At 42.9% G+C, this 25298-nt stretch overlaps 1 long non-coding RNA gene across 2 annotated transcripts; it reads left to right on the top strand.

The window, feature by feature from the left end:
* Window positions 1–620: 620 nt before the first annotated feature.
* LOC137356468 (uncharacterized) lies at window positions 621–17869 on the top strand. Of its 2 annotated transcripts, none has more exons than XR_010971075.1 (3): window positions 621–740; window positions 1811–1894; window positions 17602–17869. It is a non-coding gene; the product is annotated as an uncharacterized lncRNA (long non-coding RNA). The 2 variants fall into 2 exon arrangements; XR_010971076.1 differs by having other exon boundaries at window positions 621–756.
* Window positions 17870–25298: the final 7429 nt, after the last annotated feature.

Raw genomic sequence — 25298 nt, 5'->3', positions numbered from 1 at the left:
ACTGAGCCTGTAATTATTGAGTTGTAGGCTGAACTGTAAGATTTGTTTCATCTCGAAAGTTCCGCCAGGGGAGAGCGACGATACAAACTCATCTCTCACTGATATGGTGCAACAGGCAGCCACATTATTAATCTCACATTCCGAGGACGTGTCCGAAAGTGAGGCACACAATGTCCCAAATTTAACTTGTTTCTGCCCTGTTGAGGTCTCTGCAATCTTTCAGCTCAAACCGTTCGCTATGACTCTCAGTGACCGACAGTTTAAATCTGCTGACATGAATGTAGGACTGTTATTGTCAGATATTAACTCCTGCGCGATCCCAGCAAACACACCGACTCCCTCAGAGGATTGCTTTGAGAAGCCGGGCTGAAGGACAGCAAGCATACTGCAGAGAATAATCTCAAATTGAATTTCACAAAGGGGTAATCTCCCAGAAGGGAAACATCACTATCTTACCCACAGCCCCGGTTTCATTGCTCAAAATGTGAACAAACTCAACTGGATAAAGTTCCAATTGATTTTATTGAATTTTACAACATTGCCTAAAGAAGCGCATGCGCGTCATAGCCACGCCCACACAGCTGATTATTGCTAACCTTTAGAGCGCATGCGCTCCCATGCGCCAGCTCGGCTGCTGAACGTCATTTGTTTGGAAAAGACAGAGTGAAGCAGGAAGTGATCCTGGAACATGGAGTGAGCGGCGGAAGGCAGAGGCATTTTTCGGGCTGCGTGTGCACTGCGTAAGTGAGACAAAAGGTGAAGAAGCTGCTGTTGAAATTCATGGCTGTTTTCTCTCCTCATCCTGTAATACTTGTCCCTGGTTTAGCTCCTATTTCACGCTGTTTGTTGTTATTGAAAAGTGAATAGTGAAAACAGAGCCGGACTGTTGGCATTTATTGCAAGGGGGATGGAATATAAATGAAGGAAAGTCTTTCTCCAACTCTGCAGGGTGTTGTTGAGACCTCACCTGGATTACTGGATACAGTTGTGGTCTCCTTCGCTCATGAGGGATATATACGTGCATTGGATGCAGTTCAGGCAAGGTTCGTTCGGTTGCTTCCTGCGATGAAGAGGTTGCGTTATGAGGAAAAGGTTGAGCAGGTTGTGTTACACTCATTGGAGTTTATAATAATCAGAGCTAATCTTATCGAAAAAATGTAAGATTCTGAGGGGTCTTGAGAGGGTAGATGCTGCAAGAACCACGCCGCACAGTTTCAGAATAAGGGGTCTCCCATTTTAGACGGAGGTAAGGAAGAATTTCTTCTCTCAAAGCGTCATTAATCTAAGGAATTCTATACCTAAGAGAGCAGTGGATGCTGATGATTAAATATATTCCAGGATGAGTTTTTTTTATCTACAAGGGAGTAATGGGTTTTTAGCCAGGCAGGATAATGGAGCTGAAGCCAAGATCAAATCAGAGACATGATTTTATTGAATGGTGGATCAGGCTGGAGAGGCTGAATGGCTGACTCCTGCTCCTAGTTCTTAGGTTATTACATTATAATGCCAGATGGAAATAGAAACCTGACCTGCACAAATATCCCTGCTCCATCAGGTTGTTCCAACTTTGGAGCAGTGTAGATGTTGGCTTGTTTCTGGATGTCCCAAAATTGCTGTGAAACTGCCAAGACATTTCGTCAGCAGATGCTGAGAGCTGCAGTGGAATCAGACAGTGATATTCTTTGTATTTTTGGTTCGCCTTTGTGATTAGTCATAAATATTATGAATTGAAATGTTACATTAATCTCTTTCTAGCTTCCAACTCAACTGATCGTGACTTACAAGACATAGTTTTCTTTCTTTTCTGTAGGCAAATAGTTCAAGGGAGCAGAATGAATGTGATGATTCCCAGGCACAAGGGCAAGTGCAGTCGGCTCCTTCCATCACAGACAAGGTACAGTACCACTCCCATAGGCCTTCAGTTCATGGCATTGTCACAAGAAGCAGATGTAGACAAAGTTTCACTGATCCTAAGTTTAGAGACACATTTCCAATTCAGCAATCAAACAAATCAGAAGAGACAGACATTGTATCCAATCCATTCCAAATCAATACTGCTGAAAGTTAGGTCAAGTTCAAAAGCAGAACCCACTATCAGAGTAAAAGGCACTCTGTCAATCTCACAAGAGGGTGCATCCTGGAGACAGTGAATCTCACCCTCACATGCCTGAAACTGATGTTGACAAAATAAAAATAAACACATTCATATAATGTAAACAGACAGGCACAAAGTGAAATTCACATTTACAAATTATTAAAAAGTTTAAGTAAAGATTAAAACATTCAGCCACAGAAAGGAAACTGACAGATACAGAGAAGAAAATGAAACCACTCACAGGCAAGAGACTGTCAGATAGAGAATAAAACCAGAGTCACCTAACAGAGACAGACAGTTACCAGTAACAGACATGGACACATTGCAGAGACTGAGAAGCACAAAGGAAAATCAATTCTTCAATAACAGAAATTGAAATCTAGGAATAACACACATAGACATTGTAGTAGACATAGATAGCTGCAGAAAAAAGAAAATGTGCTCAAACACCTATCAGGAACTGTATGTTGCAGTTTAAAACATACAATTACAGAGCAGAAATCGACAGATTCAGAGAAAGGCCACATGTCACACACTAGAGTTTGAAAGATACAGAATAAAACCACACTATATTACCTTAACTTTACCGGTGCAGCTTAGAACTGACACTCACATAACAGAAGACAACTGGTGCAAAGTAAAACTCACTCAAGTAATAGAAACTGACAGGTACAGATCAAAAACCACAATCATATCCCAGAAAATAACAGGTACAGAATAAAACAACAGTCACATAACAAAATCTGGCAGAAAGATAAATAAAACCACCTTCATTTTTCATCCACTGACAGGTACAGACTGAAAACTACATTCATATACAATCAATGCACCTGAACAGATTTAATCCCTCATTCACTTAACAGAAGCAAACAGATATAGGGTAAAGCATGGACTCAAATTCCAAAGATTGAAAGATCCAGAATAAACCCACATTCACATATCAGCAACTGACAGGGAAAGAGTAAATTCTTCCCACATTTCGGAAAGTAACAGGTACAGAATAAATGCCACCCTCACATATGAGAAACTGGCAGAAACAGATTGTAAAAAGACTCACAGGAGAAACCAAGAGGTACACATTAAAATCAACGCTCACATATCAGAAATTAGGAGATACAGTAAAAATGCCACATTTACCTACCAGAGACTGACACAGAGTGAAATCCATAATGAATTGCAAGAAGTTAACAGTTAAGGGAGTGAAAGTCTCTCATCCATAAGAGACACTGACAGGTACAAAGAAAACCTAACAGTTGCACTTCAGATCCTCTCAGATACAGATCAACACGCACATAATTAAGAAGTTTCATATACCAGATACTGACAGATACAGGTTAAAACTCACACAAACAGAAATATAAAACAGACAGGTTCAGAATAAAATTGGCAGTCACATATCAGAGACTGACAATGTACAAAGTAAACCACACAGCTACATGTCAGAAACTGGCATGTACAGATTAAATATCACATTCACATCCGAGAGCATGGAGAGATATGGTGTAAAATCCACACTCAAAAACCAGACTGAAACTCTTACTCTTATACCAGACAGTGACAGAGAGAGGGTAAAAGCCTCAGCTACACATGAGACGTTTAAGGGCACAAGTCAAACCTTAAATTGGCATACTAGACAATCAAAGATAAAGTGTGAACACCCACTCATACACCCAAGAATGTAATATTAAGTGTCAAATCCACACTCACATACCATGTACTGATGGGGACAAAGTACAACCCAGATACTTTTACACACAAGAAGCTGAAAGGTACTGAATAAGACTTTTCTCACATAAAACAAACTGACAGGTACAGATAAAGCCTCACTCAAAATCCAAAACTGACAGAGGTAAATTGTGGACTAGGGATTGAGAGATATACAGTGAAACTTACACCCGCCAAGACTGGTGTGGGAGAAGTCAGGTTCAGTTTGTGGGGCACTGGCACCAGTACTAGGGAAAGTGGAGGCTGTACCGTTCGGACAGTCGAAACCTGAACTGAGCTGGGACCAGTGTTCGAGAAAACCATATAACTAGGGATGTAGAGAGGTACTGGATCTAAACAAAGGGGTAGAGGGATCAAGCTTTAGTAGATGTAACAAATCAAGGGTTAGAGTCAGGGCAGGAGAACACAATAGTAACAGGGGAAATGAAGGCCAGTGAATGGCAGGAAGGGGCAAAGAGAAAAAAAACCTAAGAGCAGACCGACAGTCAACACTAGATGTGACAAAGATAACAAAAAGGTAAAACCCAAGGCTCTTTATCTGAATGCACATAGCGTTCATAACAAAGTAGAGGAACTGATAGCACATGTTGATGTAAATAAATATGATCTCATAGCCATTATGGAGACATGGTTGCAGGATGACAAGGATTGGGTCCTCAATATTGATGGATATATAACATTCAAGAAGAATAGGAAGCGAGGTAAAGGTGGAGGGGTGGCACTGTTAATCAAGGATCGTATTGTTGCAATAGTTAGACATGACCTTGGTTCAGGAGATCAGGATGTAGAATCGGTTTGAGTGGAGATGAGGAATAGTCAGGAAAAAAGGTACTCGTGGGAGTCGTCGACAGGCCCCCCAGACAGTAATCACAATGTAGGATAAAGTCTTCAAGAATAACTAATGGGTGCTTGTGATAAAGGGATGGAAATAATCATGGGTGATTTTAGTCAACATATAAACTGGAAAAAATCAGATTGGTAATCGAAGCCTGTATGAGGAGTTCATAGAATGCTTTCGAGATCGTTTCTTCGAGCAGCATGTTCTAGAACCATCCGGCGAGCAGGTTATTTTCGACTGGGTATTGTGCAATTTGACAGGATTAATTAATGACCTCAGATAAAGGCACCTCTTGTTAGCAATGATCACAATGTGACTGAAGTTTGCATCCAGTTTAAAAGTGAGAGGAGTGTGTCTAAGACTAGTATTGTAAACCTAAATAAGGGCAACTATGTGGGCATGAAAGCTGAGCTAGCTGAAGTGAACTGGGTTACTGGGCCAGGAGATAGATCAATTGAGAAGCAGTGGCAGACATTTAAGTGGATATTTCAGAATACTTAAAATATGTATATCCCTACTATAAAGAATAATTCCAAGGGGAGGATCCCCAATCCATGGTTGATTAAAGAAGTTAAGGAAGGCATCAACCTGAATGAAAAGGCAGAGAATTGTGCAAAGATGAGTGGCAGGTCAGATGATTGAGTCATTCTCTGTCATTCTATATATTCTGACCAAAGGTTAATCAGGAGAAAAGAAATTAGAGCATGGGAGTAAGCTAGCTAGAAATCTAAAAACGGATAGCAAGGGTTTCTGCAGGTATTTGAAAAGGAAAAGTTTAAGTAAATTGAGTGTTGGTCCTCTATGGAATGAAAATTGGGAGTTAACGTTTGGTAATAAGAAAATGGCAGAAGAAATGAATAAAAAAATTCCTTCTGTCTTAACAATAGCGGAGACAAAAATCATTCCCGTAATAGCTGTAAATCAAGAGGTGGATGGAAGAGAGGAACTTGTTGAAATTACAATCACCAGGGAAGCAGCACTGAGTAAACTGATGGAGCTGTGGGCTGACAAGTCCCTGGGTCCTGTTGGTGTTCATCCTAGTGTCTTAAAATGGTGGCTACTGAAGTAATAGATTTGTGGGTGTTAATTTTTCAAAATTCGCAAGATTCTGGAAAGGTTGCTTCAGACTGGACTGTAGAAAATATAACCCCTCTATTCGAGAAGGTAGGGAGGCAGAGAAAGGGTAACTATAGTAATCTTAAAGCAAAATACTGCAGATGCTGGAAATTTGAAATAAAAACAATAAATGTGGGAAATACTCAGCAGGTCTGGCAGCATCTGTGGAGAGAGATGCAGAGTTAACATTTCAGGTCAGTGACCCTTCATCAGGGTAACTATAGACCCCTATAGCTTAACCCCTGTGATCAGGAAGGTGGTAGAATTGCTCAATGAGGAGGCTATAGCTGGGCATTTTGAAAAACACAAGGTCATCCAGAATATTCAGCATGGTTTTGTGAAGAGGAAATCATGTTTAACTGATTTATTGAAGTTCTTTGAAGGACTAACATGCACTGTGGATAAAGGGGTACCCTTTGACATAAAGTACTTGGATTTCCAGAAGGTATTTGACAAGGTGCCACATAAAAGGTTATTGTGCAATGTATGAGCTCATGGTGTAGTGGGTAACATATTGGCATGGATAGAAGATTGACTGGCTGGCAGAAAACAGAGAATGCAAAAATGGGTCCTTTTCTGATTGGCAGGATGTGACGTGTGCTGGGATCTCCACTTTTTACAATTTATATCAATGATTTAGAAGAGGGGAGCGATGACATGGCAGCTAAATTTGCAGATGAAACAAAGATAGGTAGGAAAGTATGTTGTGAAGAGGACATAAGGAGGTTGCAGATTAATATAGATAGGTTGAGTGACAGGGCAGAAATCTGGCAGATGATGTACAATGTGAGAAAATGTGAAGTTGTTCACTTTGTCAGGAAGATCAAAAGATACATCAGTGTCGCGTGACTGCAGAATTCTGGGGTGTAGAGGGATCTAGGTGTTCTGGTGCATGAGTCAAAAATGTTAGTGTGCAGTTACAGCAAGACATAAAGAAGGCAAATGGAATGCTATCCATTATTATGAGAGGAATTGAAAATGACAATAAGCCTGTTATACTTCAATTATACAGGTCATTGGTGAGACCACATCTAGAATACTGTGTGCAGTTTTGGTCTCCTTCTTTAAGGAAGGAAGTAAATGTGTTGGAGGCGGTTCAAAGGAGGTATACTTCAGAGAAGTGAGCGTAACAGCTAACCGGAAGAAAAAGACACAAACTCAAATACCAGAGAATGAGGGTTACAGAGTAAAACCCACACTCACTTATCAGTAATAGCCATTTTCAGAATTAAAAACCTTTCCCATCTTCCCATTGCAGCAACTGACATGCACAGAGTAAAACAAACAGTTATTTAGCAGAAATTAACAAGCACACTTGTAAATGTACACTCACAGAATAGAAACTCTCAGTTCAAGGTAGAAGCAGATTCACACAGATCAAATTGAATGTTACAATATGAACTCCATAATTAAATACCAGAAGCTGATGGGCACACAGTAAATCTTACAATAGCATACCAGACGCAGACAGACAGTGAAACAACATTATCACAGAGTGGAATCTGACAAGTGAAGAGGAAAATTTACAGTAGCATATCAGGGAATGAGAGGGAAAGAGTAATTCAAGCACTACCATAAACCAACAAGTGCAGAATAATGGCCACACAAAGAAGTGTGATGCTGATAGGTACAGGGAAAATGTGAAGCTCACCACAGATGCACAGAAACAGAATAAAGCACATACACATAAAGTAACTGAGGTACATAGCAAAATCCACATTTACATGTCAGAAACAGACACAGAGAGGAAAACACACACTCACAAATTGTACACAGATAAATACAGAGTAATAGCCACATTCACATTACAGAGACTGGTAGATGTAGGGTCAAACCCACAATCAATTACCACAATCATAAAGTTACAGAATAAATCAGATAATTGCACTGCAGGAACTGACAACATGCTGGGTAAAACCCTCATTTGCATATCAGAACTGAAAGGTTAAATATTGATCCCACATTCACTTGCCAGAAAATGTACATCTCCATGTACAGTGTAAATGAAAATGGAAAATGCTGGAAATACTCTGCAAGTCTGGCAGCACCTGTGGAGAGAGAAATTCAGTTCACATTTCAGGTCAATGACCTTTGATCAGGACAGACATTTCTGATGAAAGGTCATTGACCTCAAAGGCTAATTCTGTTTCTGTCTACACAGATGCTGGCAGTCCTGCTGTGTATTTACAGAATTTTCTGCTTTTATTTCCAAATTCCAGCATTAACAGTATTTTGCTTTGTATTAAGTGCAGTTTAAAGATCTTACTTCAATACCAGTAATTGACAAGTACGAAGGAATACTCATATTCATGTAAACAGAAAGTGAGCGATTCAAACCAAAACCACTGTTCAATTCATCAGTAAATGACAGGTACATAAAAAAATCCACTCACATCAGAAGCTGGCAGATAGAGTGAAAAGTGCACATGCACATATCAGTAAGTGACAGAGATAAATATAGTCACACTCCACATTCTGAGATAAAGAATGAATCCCTCACACACATACCATACAAAGAGGGACAGATATTTGGACAGATCGAGGTGTGTAAGAGCTCCTTCATTGTTCCTTAAATATAAACAAACAGATCCTGTCTTTCAGAGTGGCAGATGCAGAATAAGTTCTACACTCAGACTGTACCATTGATGAACAGCTACAGAATGAATCTTTCTTTTGGGCCTCCTTATCTCGAGAGACAATGGATACGCGCCTGGAGGTGGTCAGTGGTTTGTGAAGCAGCGCCTGGAGTGGCTATAAAGGCCAATTCTGGAGTGACAGGCTCTTCCACAGGTGCTGCAGAGAAATTTGTTTGTTGGGGCTGTTGCACAGTTGGCTTTCCCCTTGCGCCTCTGTCTTTTTTCCTGCCAACTACTAAGTCTCTTCGACTCGCCACAATTTAGCCCTGTCTTTATGGCTGCCCGCCAGCTCTGGCGAATGCTGGCAACTGACTCCCACGACTTGTGATCAATGTCACACGATTTCATGTCGCGTTTGCAGACGTCTTTATAACGGAGACATGGACGGCCGGTGGGTCTGATACCAGTGGCGAGCTCGCTGTACAATGTGTCTTTGGGGATCCTGCCATCTTCCATGCGGCTCACATGGCCAAGCCATCTCAAGCGCCGCTGACTCAGTAGTGTGTATAAGCTGGGGATGTTGGCCGCTTCAAGGACTTCTGTGTTGGAGATATAGTCCTGCCACCTGATGCCAAGTATTCTCCGAAGGCAGCGAAGATGGAATGAATTGAGACGTCGCTCTTGGCTGGCATACGTTGTCCAGGCCTCGCTGCCGTAGAGCAAGGTACTGAGGACACAGGCCTGATACACTCGGACTTTTGTGTTCCGTGTCAGTGCGCCATTTTCCCACACTCTCTTGGCCAGTCTGAACATAGCAGTGGAAGCCTTACCCATGCGCTTGTTGATTTCTGCATCTAGAGACAGGTTACTGGTGATAGTTGAATGAATGTCATTCATAAAAGTGGGAGTTCCAGAATTTGGGCTGAGTGATGATGAAGGAATGGTGTTATATTTTGAAGTCAGGATGTTGTGCAAACTAGAGATGAAATTGCAGGTGGTAATGTTCTCATAAGCTTGCTGCCCATGTTCCAGTCAGTAGCAGATGTCATGGGTTTGGAAGGTGCTGTTGTACGGTACTTCCTCAGGTTGCTGCAGTACATCTTTTAGATGGGACACACTGTTCACTGGTGGTGGAGGGAGTAAATGCATAACCTGGTGAATGGTAAGATAATCAAGCCTGCTGATTTGTCCTGGATGGTATCAAGCTTCTTCAGTGTTTTTAGAGCTGCACTCAACCAAGCAAGTGGAGAGTAATCCATCAGAATTCTGACATGTGGCTTGTAGGTGGTGGAAAGACTTTGGGAAGTTCTCCCTGTGTCTGCATGGGTTTTCTCCGGGTGCTCCAGTTTCCTCCCACATGCCAATGACTTGCAGGTTGATAGGTAAATTGGCCATTATAAATTGCCCCTAATATAGGTAGGTGGTTGGAAAAAATAGGGACAGGTGGGGATGTGGTTGGAACATGGAATCAGTGGAGGATTAGTATAAATGGGTGGTTGATGGTCGGCACAGACTCGGTGGGCCGAAGGGCCTGTTTCAGTGCTGTATCTCTAAACTAAACTAAGTTAGGACATGAGTTGCTCATCACAGAATTCCCAGTCTCTGACCAGCCCTTGAAGCCATAGAAGTAATATACCAGTAACTGAGAGGTAGATAGTAAAATTCACATTCACATATCAGGAACAGAAAGGCAAAGAAAAACACTTGCTGGCAAATCCAACACAGACAGACACAGAGTAAGAGCCACATTCACATTCCAGAGACTGACAGATCAAGAGTAAACACTCCAATTAATTACAAGTAACAAACATACTTGCATTTTAGTATCTGACAGGTACCCAGAATAAAATACACATTCACGTATCAGAAACTGACAAGTGAAGAGTAAAAGTCACAGTAATATGTCACAAACTGACAGATACAGGGTGATCTCACATTCACTTGCCAGATTATAAAAGGGAATGAAAAAAATCTTTCTTCCAGACCTGAAACTGACAGGCACAGAATAAAGGAGTGACTTACATTGCAGGAAGTGACCAGAATGAGGAAAATCCATATTCACATGTCAGAAACTGACAGCTGAAGAGTAAAATCTGAAGTAACATCACACTCTGACAGATATGGATTGATGTCACAATCACTTGCCAGCAACTAGCAGGTACAGAGTAAAGATCTTTATTCCATACCAGAAACTGACAGGTACAAAGAGGGATGAGGTCATGCAACATGAACATCAAAAGCAAGGTAGCAGATTTAAGAAAAGTGGTCCACAAAGGTTGTAATCGCTGGATTACCCCCGCTGCCACGTGCAGGTGAGTATAGGAATAGGAGGATAGAGCAGATGAATGTGTGGCTGAAGAGATAGTGCAGGAGGGAGGGCTTTAATTTCCTGGATCACTGGGTCTGTTTCTGGCCAAGGTGGGAATTGTACAAGTTGGACAGATTGCACCTGAACTGGATCAGGACCAACAGCCTTGCTGGGAGGTTTGCACGTGCTTTTGGGGGAGTGGGGTGGGTGGTGGTTGTAAACTAATTTGGCAAGGGGGTGGGATACAGAGGGGACGTACAGTAAGGGCTGATGCACAGTCAAATATAGAAGAGAAACTGAGTCATTCTGGAAGGCAGAGAAAAGGCAGACCTGTTAACACACAAGCTAACAATGCAAGGCTGGATTGCATCTATTTTAACGCAAGGAATCTTACTAGTAAGGCAGATGAATTGAGGTCATTTATTAACAAATGGAAATATGATATTATTGTTTTCACGGAGACATGGTTGAAGGAATTGCAGGACTGGCAGCTCAATATTCCAGGGTCTAGAAACTTCAGGCATGACAGGGGAGGGTATAAAATAGGAGGTGGCAGTGCACTGTTGATCAAGGAGTCAATTACTGTATAAGGAGGGATGATATCTTCGAACATTCCTCAAATGATCCATATGGGTAGAACATAAATACAAAAAGGGGGGCAATCACTTGGCTGGGAGTGTACGACAGGCCTCCAAACAGTCAGGGAGAGATAGAGGAGCAGATATGTCGGCAAATCTCAGACAGGTGTAAAAATAATAGGGTAATAATTGTAGGGGATTTCAAGTTACCCAATATCAACTGGGATCGTCTTAGTGCAAATGGCTTAAAGGATGCAGAATTCTTCAGGTGCATACAGGAGATCTTTTTGAGCCAGCAGGTAGAAAGTCCTACAAAAGAAGGAGCCGTGCTCGACCTAATCCTAGGGAGTGAAGCTGGACAAGTGGTAGGAGTGTCAGTGGGGGAGCATTTCGGGGATAGTGGCCATAACTCTGTAATATTTAAGGTAGTTATGGAAAAGGACAAAGAGGTACCTGAAATAAATGTACTCAATTTGGGGAAGACCGATTTCAATATGATAAAACAGGATCTGGCCAAAGTGGACTGCGAGAAGCTACTTATAGGAAAGTCTACATCAGACTAGTGGGAGTCATTCAAAAAGGAAATAATGAGAGTTCAGGGTCAACATGTTCCCATAAAGGTGAAGTGTAGGACCAACAAATCCAGGGAAGCCTGGATGTCAAGGGATATAGAGGATTGGATAAGGGAAAAAAAAGAGGATTCGGGCAGAAAACAGCGGAGGCCCTAGAGGATTATAGAAAATATAAGGGGGGTGGGGTGGGGGGAGGTGGTACTTAAAAAAATATATATATAAGAATAATAAGCAGAGTGAGGAGGTGACTTGAAAAAAAAAATCGTGTCTAACAAACTTGATTGAATTTTTTGGGAGGTGACGAGATGTGTAGATGAGGGTAAGGCAGTTGATGTTATCTACATGGACTTCAGTAAGGCTTCAGATAAGGTCCCACATGGGAGATTGGTTAAAAAGGTAACAGCCCATGGGATCCAGGGCAATTTGGCAAATTGGATTCAGAATTGGCTTAGTGGCAGGAAGCAGAGGGTGATGGTCGAGCGTTGTTTTTGTGAGTTGAAGTTTGTGACCAGTGGTGTACCACAGCAATCGGTGCTGGGACCATTGCTGTTTGTCGTGTACATGAATGATTTAGACGTGAATGTAGTAGATATGATCAGTAAGTTCACAGATGACATGAAGATTGGTGTCAGAAATGGTGAGGAGGAAAGCCTTAGATTACAGGATGATATAGATGGGCTGGTAAGATGGGTGGAGCAGTGGCAAATGGAATTTAATCCAGAGAAGTGCGAAAATGTGAGGTGATGCATTTTGGGAGGCCTAACAAGGCAAGAGAATATAGAATGAATGGCCAGATCCTAAGATGTACAGAGGGTCTGAGGGACCTTGGTGTACTTGTCCATAGATCACTGAAGGCAGAAGCACGGGGAGATAAGGTGGTTAGGAAGGCATATGGGATACTTGTCTTTATTAGCTGAGGCATAGAATATAAGAGCAGGGAGGTTATGAGGGAGCTGAATGAAATGCTAGTTAGGCCACAGCTGGAGTACTGTGTACAGTTCTGGTCAACTCACCAAAGGAAGGATGTGATTGCAATGGAGAGCGTGCAGAGGAGATTTACCAGGATGTTTCCTGGGCTGTGGCATTTCAGTTATGAAGAGAGACTGGATAGGCTAGGGTTGTTTTCCTTGGAGCAGAGAAGGCTGAGGGGGGAACTGATTGAGGTATACAAAATTACACGGGACATTGATAGTACAGATCGGAAGAAAACATTCCCTCAGTGGAGGGATCAACAACCAGGGGAGATAGATTTAAGTAATGGGCAGCAGGTTTAGAGGGGACTTGAGGTGAAAATATTTCACGCAGAGTGTGGTTGGAATCTGGAACCCACTACCTGAAGGGCTGGTAGAGGCAGGACCCCTCATAGCATTTGAGAAGGATTTAGATGAACACGTGAAACGTCATAGCATACAAGACTATGGGTCAAGTGCTGGAAAATGTGATTCGAATAGATTCATGCTTGATGGGAGGCAGAGACACAATGGGCCAAAGGGCCTGTTTCTGTGCTGTATAACTCTATGACAAATGTAAAGGAATGCCAACATTCAGATAGCAGAAATTCACAGATCCAAAGCAAATCCACCATACAGTTCAGCAGAAAGTGACAGGACAGAAAAAACACACACTCACATACCAGAAATTGGCATACAGAATAAAATTCACACGCCCGTATCAGAAACGAACTTGCACAGATGTAAATCCACAATCATACAGCAGAGAATGAGATGTATGACTAAACCCAGCTTCTGACACTTGAGGCTAACGTACACAGAGTGAAAACAATGCTCATGTCTCACACCTGAAATGGCCAGATGTAGATCACAACCCACACTCACATATCAGAACGGGCAGGTACCTTGTAAAATATCTCTTAATGAACCACTAACAGGGAGACGATACAGTCCACATTCGTTCATCAGAAACTTACAGATACAGATAATAAACAGTACTTACATGCAACAGATTGAAAGAAACAGGTTAAACCCCATCCTTATATGTAGACATCTGATTGGTACAGAACACAGTTGAGGGCTCCAAACCAGAGACTGACATGTCGAGTGAAAACAACGCTGGTGTGTCATCAATTAACATGTGCTGTATAAAGCTACACAAAAATGCCACTTACTAACAGGTACAGAGACAAAATCAAACAACCTTTCATACCAGAAACTGACAGGTGCAGATTAAAATCCAAATTCACAATTCAGAAATTAACAGTTAAACAGAAAGTCGCAGACTCCAAAAGAGGAGATGAACAGATACATAACAAAACCCACACTCACAGAACAAAACCCATCATCACCCATTTAGAAACTGAATGTTACGGAGAAAAATAAAACAGAATCACCTATTGAAGATTGAAATTATTGAATGAAATGACCAAATCATTGACCATAGATTGACCGATACGGAGTAAAAGCCACAGGTAAATATCACATACTGATGGGCACAGAATGAATCCCACACTCACATGCCCTGCAGGGAAGGACAAATATTTCATGACCCAGAATGTCCATGCATTTCCTCCTGCCATATTCCGTATATATGACCAAATAGATTCTTTTGTTAACAACTCAAAACGTCATCCCTGCCAGTGTTATCATATTATATTTGATCAATTCTTTCCACTCCACAATCCTCCATATTTTTTCAGACCTGTCTTTTCTGAATATTTGACACCAGTAATAATAAGTTCCCTTGCCTCGCCTAGTTTCAGCCAGAAATATGTAATGGTCACGATCTCAATCTTTCGTAATGATAACAAGAAATGCTGTATAAATCTGTCATTGATAGATTCTTGTTAACCAAAGCTATTAAGAGATAAGGGGCAAAGGCAGGATATATGGTATAAGTTAGATCACAGATCAGCCCTGATCTCATTGAATGCAGGAACAGGATTGTGGGGTTGAATTGCCTCCTCCTCTTCCAGTATCCCCTGTGAAGTATCCTTCTTTCTCTTTTACTCACCCTGTCAGTCTATGTCTCTCTGTTTCTCTCTTTCTGTCTCTCTCTCTGTCTCTATCGGACAGTGTAGAGTGAGATTCACTCTGTATCCACCCCATGATGTTCCTGCCCTGGGAGTGTGTGATGGGACAGTTTAGAGGGGAATTTACTCTGTGTCAAACCCAACATTGTGCTTAGCTTGGAAATGTTTAATGGGACAGTGTAGCTGGAGATTTACTCTGTATCCCTGGAATTTAGAAGGTTATGGGGTGATTAGATGAATGTTTTCAAGATAATAAGGGAAACTGATAGGGTGGACTGAGAGTAAATATTCCCACTGGCTGCTGAGTCAGAAACTTGGGGCATAGTCTGAAAATATAAACAGTGGCCACTTTGACTTCATCCCATCGTGTCGTATGTACATTCTCACATATAGCAGGTATAGCAGCACATATATAACAGGATAGCAGGTATAACTGTAGTCATAGTATTCAGCTGAAAATTGTTCAGTTACATTGTTATTTCAGTCCATATTTACAGTACACACGGTACCTTACTGTTGTAATCAAGTCATATAGTATCTATTCATCCCACTGGGTCAAATGTCACTGGCTCAACATTCTCACCAAATACTAAAGCATTCCACAATGCAAGACTCTCAATTTCAACACAAGTTTCCTTTTCTGAGTCTCGCTGGTCTGTTCTGATTCTCTGAGGGATCACAGATGCTTATCCTCCACATGAGCAGTCATCCTAATCCCGTGTGCCTGTCCTGCTCCCAAACCCGGCATCGACTTCCATTAAGGCAAGTGATACAGGAGCATCTCAGTGACTGAGGAAGGTGAGTCTTGAGGCTGAGCCGGGCACAGTGAGTGAGCCGGGTTAATCCGACACTCCAGGGAATGTTCAAACTGAACTGTACCCTGTATCTAACCCGTGCTGTACCTTCTCTGAGATTGTTCGATGGGGTAGTGCAGACAAGGAGACTCTGATAGGGTAGACAGAGAGTAACTATTCCCACTGGCTGCGGAGTCAGGAACTTGTGGGCATAGTCTAAAAATCTAAACGTAGTCTCAAAACCTTTCAGGAGTGAAATGAAGAAACACTTCAACACAGCAGGTGTGGTATCAGTTTGGAACTCTCTTCCACAATCAGCAATTGATGCTGAGATACTTGTAAATTTTTAAATCTGAGATTGAATAATTTTTGTTAACCAAAGGTATTAAGAGATAAAGGGCAAAGGTGGGATATATAGTGTTAGTTAGATCACAGTTCAGCCCTGATCTCACTGAATGCTGGAACAGGGTCGAGGGGTTAAATTGCCTCCTCATCTTCCTATGTCTGATGTTAAATCTCCTTTTTTCACTCTCAGTCACCCTGTCAGTCTGTTTATCTCTGTTTCTCTCTTCCTGTCTCTCTCTCTCTCTGTCTGTTTCGGACAGTGTAGAGTGAGATTCACTCTGTATCCACCCCATGATGTTCCTGTCCTGGGAGTGTTGGATTGGACAGTGTAGAAGGAGCATTACTCTGTATCTAATCCATGCTATACCTGTCTGGGGAATGTTGATGGGAGAGTGGAAACAGAGAGGTCTGGGACCAGTGTCCTCATGGGGAGGACTTAATGGTGCCTCCTAATTGACCAGTTCGCAATATTGGTGCTCCAGGGATGAAAGGGACATTGGCTGAGTGGATACGACATTGGCAAGGAGAGTGGACAATGGTTGTTTCAGACTGGAGGGAGGTATACAGTGGAGGTTTATATTAGGACCACTGATCTTTTTGATATATACTAATGACTTGGACTTGTGTTTACAGGGCATAACTCCAATGTTTGTGTCATCTGCAATGTAATAATCAGGGAAGGGACTAGTAGCAGTCTTCAGGAGGATAGAGGCATCCACCCAATCCAGTCCCCTCGGGACCTGAGATGTTTCACTCAGATCACCTCTCATTCTTCTAAACTCCAGTGGGTATAGACCCAACCTGTTCAACCTTTCCTCATAAGATAACCCCTTCATCCCAGGAATCTGCCCAGTGAACCTTCTCTGAACTACTTCGAATGCAATTATATAATTTCTTCAGTAAGGAGACCAAAAGTGTCCACAATCCTGCAGACGTTGTCTAACTTATGCCCTGTACAGCTGTAACAACACTTCCCTACTTTTATATTCTGTTCACCTTGCAATAAACAACAACATTCCATTTGCTTTCCTTATCACTCGCTGTAGCTACACGGTAACATTTTGTGATTCATGTCCCAGGACACCCAGATCCCTCTGTACCGTACAGTTCTGCAGTCTCTCTCCATTTCAATCATATACTGATTTTTATTCTTCCTGCTAAAGTGGACAAGCTCACATTTTCCCACATTATACTCCATCTGCCAATTTTTTGCTCACTCACTTAACCTATGGAAATCTCTTTGTAGACACTTTATGTCCTCTTGACAGCTTACTATCCAACCTATCATTGGACAGACACAGGGCAGGTTAACTTCAATGCTGAGAAATGTGAAGTGATGCATTTTGGAAGGAAGACTGAGTGATATAAACTAAATGGTACAATGTTAGAATGGGTGACAGGACAGAGAGATCTGGGATATCATCAATGTTAGCTGTTCTACCCAAAAGCTCAATTTGGGGCTTGGAATCTGTGAGTTGAATTTAGCTTTATCCTGAAAAGTGTTCGCAAACGTGTTGGGAAATGTGTCAAAAGCTGTTTCCATTCAGACATTCCTGCATTGTGGAAGTGTGAGCTGTCTTTGCAGAGACAGGAAATAGAGTTGTTTGAATGGACCTGCAGGTTTTGGTTGATGCAATAAGGTGAGAATTTGAATTGTGTCCCTTCCAGATACACAGAATTGAAGGTCTTTACGGAACACCACATGAAGTAGTTTACCAATGTCTGACAAACTTCAAAGACTTCAAACACATGGAAGAAGAGGAGAAGGGAACAATTTACAAAACCTGAGTCAGTCAGACAACAGCAGTAGGAAAATGAATCTCTTTTTATGGGTTTTAATTTGAAGGCCTGAGCTGATGATTGAAAAAGTAGGAGTTCAAATCCCGCACTGGGCTGTTGTGAATTTGAATTTTTTTTTTTCTAACAATAAACATAAATCTGGAATTAAAAAACCTCTCGGATGGAATGATTCACTCCTGTCTACTAGTGCAAAGCCCATGAGTGTCTCAGTTTTGCTGTATTTATTAACGATTTAAGATAATGGGGTAGAATGCAACATACCCAAGTTTACCAATGACACAAAAATAGGCAGCATTGTAAGCAGTGTAGCTGGAAGCAGAACATTGCAAAGAGATATTGGTATCTTAAATAAATGGGCAAAACTGTGGTAGATAGATTTCCATGTCAGTAAAAAAGACTAGAACGGAGTACTTTATAAATGGTGAAAAGATAGAAACACTGGAGGTTCAAAGAGACTTGAGGGGTTTGTGTCCATTTGAGTGCAGTGTAGATTTACCAGAATGATAACTGGACTCCAAGGGTTAAATTACGAGGTGATATTACACAAACTAGGGATTTATTCCCTGGAATTTAGGAGGATCATGGTGATTTGATCAAAGTTGTTGAGATATTAAGGGGAACTGATGGGGTAGTTTGAGAGAAACTATTTTGGCAGCTTTGGAATATAGGAACAGGATTAGGCCATTCAGCCCATAGAGCCTGCTCCGCCATTCAATACTATCATGGCTGATCATCCACTTCAATGTGTTTTTCCCAGACTATCCTCATACCATTTATGTCATTGGTATTTAGAAATCGGTCAATCTCTGCTTTAAACATACTCAATGACTGAGCTTCCACAGCCCTCTGGGATAGAGAATTCCTAAGATTCACAACCCTCTGAGTAATGAAATTTCTCCTCATCTCTGTCCCAAGTGGCTTCCGCCTTATTTTGAAATTGTGTCCCCTGGTTCTAGACTCCCCAACCAGGAGAAACATCTTACCTACATCTACCCTGTCTATCTGTAACGTTACCCCAGGGTCCCCACACAGCCTGTCTCCCCGTCCCCCTGCTTCTAAAGTGTCTCAGGGTCTCCTGGCACTTTCTATCTCTCTGCTACTGTCTCTATCCCTCACTATCTCTCTGTTCTCTCTCCATTTCTATCTCTCCCTATCTCTCTGTTACTCTACCTCTGTTCCTCTCTCTCTGTCTGTCACTCGCTCCCACCATGTTGGTTATCATTGGGGGTCGAGTTAAATCACAGACAAAATATACACTTCACCTGTCTGCCCCGAAATAAATAGCAAAATTTGTAGCTATTTTATGTCTGTATTCAGACAATATAGACAGGAGTGTATATTATATGATGGGATGCTGCAAATCGATTTACACTCGTACTGTCGGAAAAACAACTTAAAAAGAATTATTCACAAGTCTAGTCCAACTTAACGACAGATTTGACCCGATAAGGTAATAAATGCCAAAAGTCTGGAGTTTTTTGGAGTACGTTAAGCTTTACTCTGTCTGGCTTTCAGAAATTAAACATTACACATGCACTGCAAGATTAAAGATTATACATAGGTTAGGTTACATAGAATTTTGGAAGGACGAACAAGGCTAGGGAATATCCAATGAATGGTAGGACCATAAGAAGTACAGAGTGTCAGAGGGATCTTGGTGTACTTGTCCATAGATCACTGAAGGCTGCAGCGCAGGGAGACAAGGTGGTTAGGAAGGTATATGGGATACTTGCCTTTATTAGTTGAGGCATAGAATATGAGAGCAGGGAGGTTATGATGGAGCTATATAAAACAGTGGTTAGGCCACAGCTGGAGTACAGTGTACAGTTCTGGGCACCACACTATAGGAAGGATGTGATTGCACTGGAGAGGATGCAGAGGAGATTCACCAGGATGTTGCCTGGGCTGGAGCATTTCAGCTATGAAGAGAGACTGAAAAGGCTGGACTTGTTTTCCTTAGAGCAGAGAAGACTGAGGGGGGACCTGATTGAGGTATACAAAATTATGAGGGGCATTGATAGGATAGATAGGAAGAAACTTTTTCCCTTAGTGGAGGGGTCAATAACCAGGGGGCATAGATTGAAGGCAAGAGGCAGGAGGTTTAGAGGGGATTTGAGCAAAAGATTTTTCACCCAGAGGGTGGTTGGAATCTGGAACAATGTCAGATATATTAATTTGATTTAATCCTTCACTGCTGTGTGCACAAACATAGAAGAGATAGGTGTGGAGAGAATAAAAAACATCGGGAGAGGGAGAAATGCAGATGAAGTTGGGGCCCAGGCGGACACTTTTGATGATCCAGAAGGAATAGCCTCCATTTTAAATATTCAGCAAGCTATTCCACTGTGGGAGTCATCACACCCTTATGATATTGTTTGTGGAAATTTCATGCTGGCTTATTGGTTAATTTTTAAATCAGTGATTGATAGAATCTTGTTAACCAAAGGTATTAAGAGATAAGGGGCAAAGGCAGGATCTATGGTGTAAGATAGATCACAGATCAGCCATGATCTCATTGAATGCCGGAACAGAGTTGTGGGGTTAAATTGCATCCCCCTCTTCCAATATCCCCTGTTAAATATCCTTCTTTCTCTGTCAGTCTATGTCTCTCTGTTTCTCTCTTTCTGTCTCTCTCTCTGTCTGTTTCGGACAGTGTCCAGTGAGATTCACTCTGTATCCTCCCCATGATGTTCCTGCCCTCGGAGTGTGTGATGGGAAAGTGTAGAGGGAAACCTACTCTGTAACCCTGAAATTTAGAAGGTTATTGGGTGATTTGATGAAGATTTACAAAGTAATAAGGGAAACTGATAGGGGGGACTGAGAGTAACTATTTCCACTGGCTGCGGAGTCAGGAACTTGGGGCATAGTCTAAAAATATAAACAGTGGCCACTTTGACTTCATCCCATCGTGTCGTATGTACATTCTCACATGTAGCAGGTATAGCAGCACATATATAACAGGATAGCAGGTATAACTGTAGTCATAGTATTCAGCTGAAAATTGATCAGTTACATTGTTATTTCAGTCCATATTTACAGTACACACGGTACCTTACTGTTGTAATCAAGTCATATAGTGTCTATTCATCCCACTGGGGCAAAATGTCACTGGCTCAACATTCTCATCAAATACTAAAGCATTCCACAATGCAAGACTCAAAAATTCAACACAAGTTTCCTTTTCTGAGTCTCACTGGTCTGTTCTGATTCTGTGAGGGATTACTGATGCTTATCCTCCACATGAGCAGTCGTCCTAATCCCGTGTGCCTGTCCCGCTCCCATACCCGGCATCCGCTTACGTTAAGGCAAGTGATGCAGGAGCGTCTCAGTGACTGAGGCAGGTGAGTCTTGAGGCTGAGCCGGGCACAGTGAGTGACCCGGGTTAATCCGAAACTCCAGGGAATGTTTAAACTGAACTGTACCCTGTATCTAACCTGTGCTGTACTTTCTCTGAGATTGTTCGATGAGGCAGTGCAGACAAGGAGACTCTGATAGGGTCGACAGAGAGGAACTATTCCCACTGGCAGCGGAGTCAGGAACTTGTGGGCCTAGTCTAAAAATCTAAACGTAGTCTTAAAACCATTCAGGAGTGAAATGAAGAAACAGTTCAACACATCAGGTGTGGTATCAGTTTGGAACTCTCTTCCACAAACAGCAATTGATGCTGAGACACTTGTAAATTTTTAAATCTGAGATTGATAGATTTTTCTTAACCAGAGGTATTAAGAGATAAGGGGCAAAGGTGGGATATATAGTGTTAGTTAGATCACAGTTCAGCCCTGATAACACTGAATGCTGGAACGGGGTCGAGGGGTTAAATTACCTCCTCCTCTTCCTATGTCTGATGTTAAATATCCTTCTTTCTCTCTCAGTCGCCCTGTCTGTCTGTGTCTCTCTGTTTCTCCCTTTCTGTATCTCACTGTGTCTGTTTCGGACAGTGTCTAGTGAGATTCACTCTGTATCCCCCCCATGATGTTCCTGCCCTGGGACTGTTGGATTGGACAGTGTAGAAGGAGCATTACTCTGTATCTAATCCATGCTGTACCTGTCTGGGGAATGTTGATGGGAGAGTGCAAACAGAGAGGTCTGGGACCAGTGTCCTCATGGGGAGGACTTAATGGTGCCTCCTAATTGACCAGTTAGCAATATTGGTGCTCCAGAGATGAAAGGGGCTGTGGCTGAGCGGATACGACATTGGCTGAGAGAGTGGACAATGGTTGTTTCAGACTGGAGGGAGGTATACAGTGGAGGTTTATATTAGGACCACTGATCTTTTTGATATATACTAATGACTTGGACTTGTGTTTACAGGGCATAACTTCAATGTTTGCCAATGTTTGTGTCATCTGCAATGTAATAAAAGGGAAGGGACTAGTAGCAGACTTCAGGAGGAGAGAGGCTGTCTGGTGAAATGGAACACACAAGAACAAATAAATTAGGAGCAGGAGTAGGCCATTCGGCCCCTCGAGCCTGCTCTGTCATTCAATGGCTGATCTGATTGTGAACTCAACTCCACTTTCCTGTCCGCGTCCCATAACCCTTGATCCCTAACTGATAAAAAATCTATCGAACTCAGCCTTGAATATATTCAATGATCCAGCCTCCACTGCTCTCTGGGGAAGAGAATTCCACAGACTGACCCTCCTCTGAGAGAAAAACATGTCTCCTTATCTCAGTTTTAAATGGGACGTCCCTAATTTTTAAACTGTGTCCCCAAGTTCTAGTCTCCCCAACAAGGGGAAACATCCTCTCAGCATCCACCCTGTCCAGTCCCTCCCTCTCCTTCTGCCTCTGTCTCTCTCTCACTATCTCTCCATCTGTCCTTCCCTCCCTGACACTCCATCTCTCTCCTTCCATCTCTGCCTCTCTCTCTCTGTCTATCCATCTGTCTTTCCCTCTCTCTCCTTCTATCTCTGTCTCTCTCTCTCTGTCTCTCCATCTGTCTTTCCCTCTCTGTCACTCCCTCTCTCTCCTTTCATCTCTGCCTCTCTCTCTCTGCCTCTCCATCAGTCTTTCCCTCTCTGTCTCTCCCTCTCTCTCCTTCTATTTCTCTCTGTCTCTCCATCTGCCTTTCCCTCCCTTTCACTCCCTCTCTCTCCTTCCATCTCTGCCTCTCTCTCTCTCTGTCTCTCCAACTGTCTTTCCCTCCCTGTCACTCCCTCTCTCTCCTTCTATCTCTGTATCTCTCTCTGTCCCTCCATCTGTCTTTCCCTGTCTGTTTCTCCCTTTCTCTCCTTCCATCTCTGCCTCTCTCTCTCTCTGTCCCTCCATCTGTCTTTCCCTCGCTGTCTCTCCCTCTCTCGGTCTCTCTCTATCCCTCCATCTGTCCTTCCCTCCCTGTCATTCCATCTCTCTCCATCTTTCTCCTTCTCTCTCCATCTCTCACTCTGTCCCTCCATCTCTTTCCCTCTCTCTCTCTTCCACTCTCCTTCTCTCTCTGTCTCTCACTCTGTCCCTCCATCTGTCTTTCCCTCCCTGACACTCCCTCTCTCTCCTTCTATCTCTGTATCTCTTTCTATCCCTCCATCTGTCCTTCCCTCCCTGTCACTCCATCTTTCTCCTTCTCTGCCTCTCTCTCTGTCCCTCCAGTGGTCTCCCCTTTAGTGACTTGGTGCCAAATTGTTATTTTTTATTCATTTGTTGGATGTGTGCATTACTGGCTATGTCAGCATTTTATTGCCCATCACGAATTGCCGTTGAACCTTCTTGAACCGCTGCAATCCATGTGGGGTAGGTACACCCACAGTGCTGTAAGGAAGTGAGATCCAGATTTTGACCTAGTGACAGTGAAGGAATGGTGATATCGTTCCAAGTCAGGATGGTGTGAGACTGGAAGGGAAACTTGCAGGTGGTGGTGTTCCCATATGTGTTTCCTGTTTGTTTGCTCTCTCTCCCCCTCCTTATTTCTAGACCTCCCTGTCCTTCTGTCCCTCTCTGTTATGGGAATCTAAGAAGAGAAGGAATTGGGTGCAGGAACAGAGAGACCTGGGGATGTCTGTGCACAAATTGAAGGTGGCAGGGCTAGTTGAGAAAGTGGTTAAAAGGCATATGGGATGCAGGCTTTGTAAATAGAGGCTGAGAGTATAAAAGCAAGGAGGTTATGATGAAGCTTTATAAAACACTGCTTCATCCTCATCTAGTATTGTGTCCAATTCTGGACACCATACTTTAGGAAGGATGTGGGGACTGTAGAGAGGATGCATAAAAGATTCACGAGCAAGGTTCCAGGGATGAGGGACTTCAGTTACGTGGATAGATTGGAGAAGCTGGGGTTGTTCTTTGTGTCTTTCTCCGTCTTTCTCCGTCTTCCTCTCTCTCTCCCTCCTGCTACCTCTGACACTAGGAGAGAGACAGAGCGAGAGAGGGTTAGCTATGAAGCCAGGAGAAAAAGACCAACACATTCAGCAACCATTTCAGTAGGAGAAAAGCCAATCATAAGCACAAGCTGTTGGAGGGACGGGAAATCGATTACGAAGGGACAGAGTATCTGATCACACCCGGGATGGTGTAATGAATGCCAACAAAGCCCATTTCAGCCTGCAATATGAAAAGGAGGGATGGAGAGCAGAGAGGGAATGAGTTAATTTTTACTGAGTTAATGAGGGGGCAATGGCGTCCTGCGGCTCCCACAATGCAGCGCGACTGGGAACGTCCCCTTTCTGCGGTACAGGCCGCGCTGCACTCTGGGAGGATGCTCCGCACATGCGCATCTCTACAAGAGCGTTAACCGCTGCTTTTTTTATTTCTCCCCCGGCTCAGACGTTCAACTTTCCTCCATTGAGATCGAGAGCTGAAGCCGCTTCTCTTTTTCCTTTCAGCTGCTGTTTACGGAAATAAGTGGCCGGCTTGTGACGTCACGCAAACATGGCGGCTGATGACACCTCCTGCCTCGCCCCACGTGTCTGGAGGTCAAGGGGTCAAAACCTGCCTCCGCGCAGCCGCGGTTTGGGCGACATGTCACCCCACCCCCCCCCCCCTCGGGTGGGGGAGGGGGTCAGCACCAGACTCTTAAAGGGACCCTGCACCACCAGAACTGTCCCAAACTCTTAAAGGCACCCAACATGGACAGACAGAGCAAGACAGTTGGAGAGCAAGTAATTGGGAGGGAAATAGAAAAGAGAGAGTGATGGGGAGAGAGAGAGGAAGAACTGAGCTTGAAAGAATCATAGAGAGATGGAGAGACTGAGAGAAAATAGGTGAGAGTGAGAGAGCAACAGATGGTGAGAACCAAGAACAGTACAGCACAGGAACAGGCCATTCGGCCCTCCAAGCCTGCGCCGATCTTGATGCCTTCCAATATTAAACAACTGGTGACCCTTACCTCCCACATCCTGTAAGAGGAGCATGCAACTGCCCGAGCTTCCATCCCCTCCACTCTAAATTGACAAAAGAGATTTTAAAAAATAAAGGAAAAAACTTACCTCACCGAACCCTCCTGACAAGAGTCCTTTTTTTTTGGTTAGAGGAGGAGGATGGGTGGGAGACACTACACGTGTAGTGTTTCAGGTTTAGCCACTGCCTGAATATATAAGTTCACTTACCCAGCAGTCCCCGTGTCTGCGTCC

Source organism: Heterodontus francisci, chromosome 45 (genome assembly GCF_036365525.1).
Source record: "Heterodontus francisci isolate sHetFra1 chromosome 45, sHetFra1.hap1, whole genome shotgun sequence".
Lineage (NCBI taxonomy): Eukaryota > Metazoa > Chordata > Chondrichthyes > Heterodontiformes > Heterodontidae > Heterodontus > Heterodontus francisci.
This window is presented reverse-complemented; position numbering and strand designations above follow the sequence as displayed.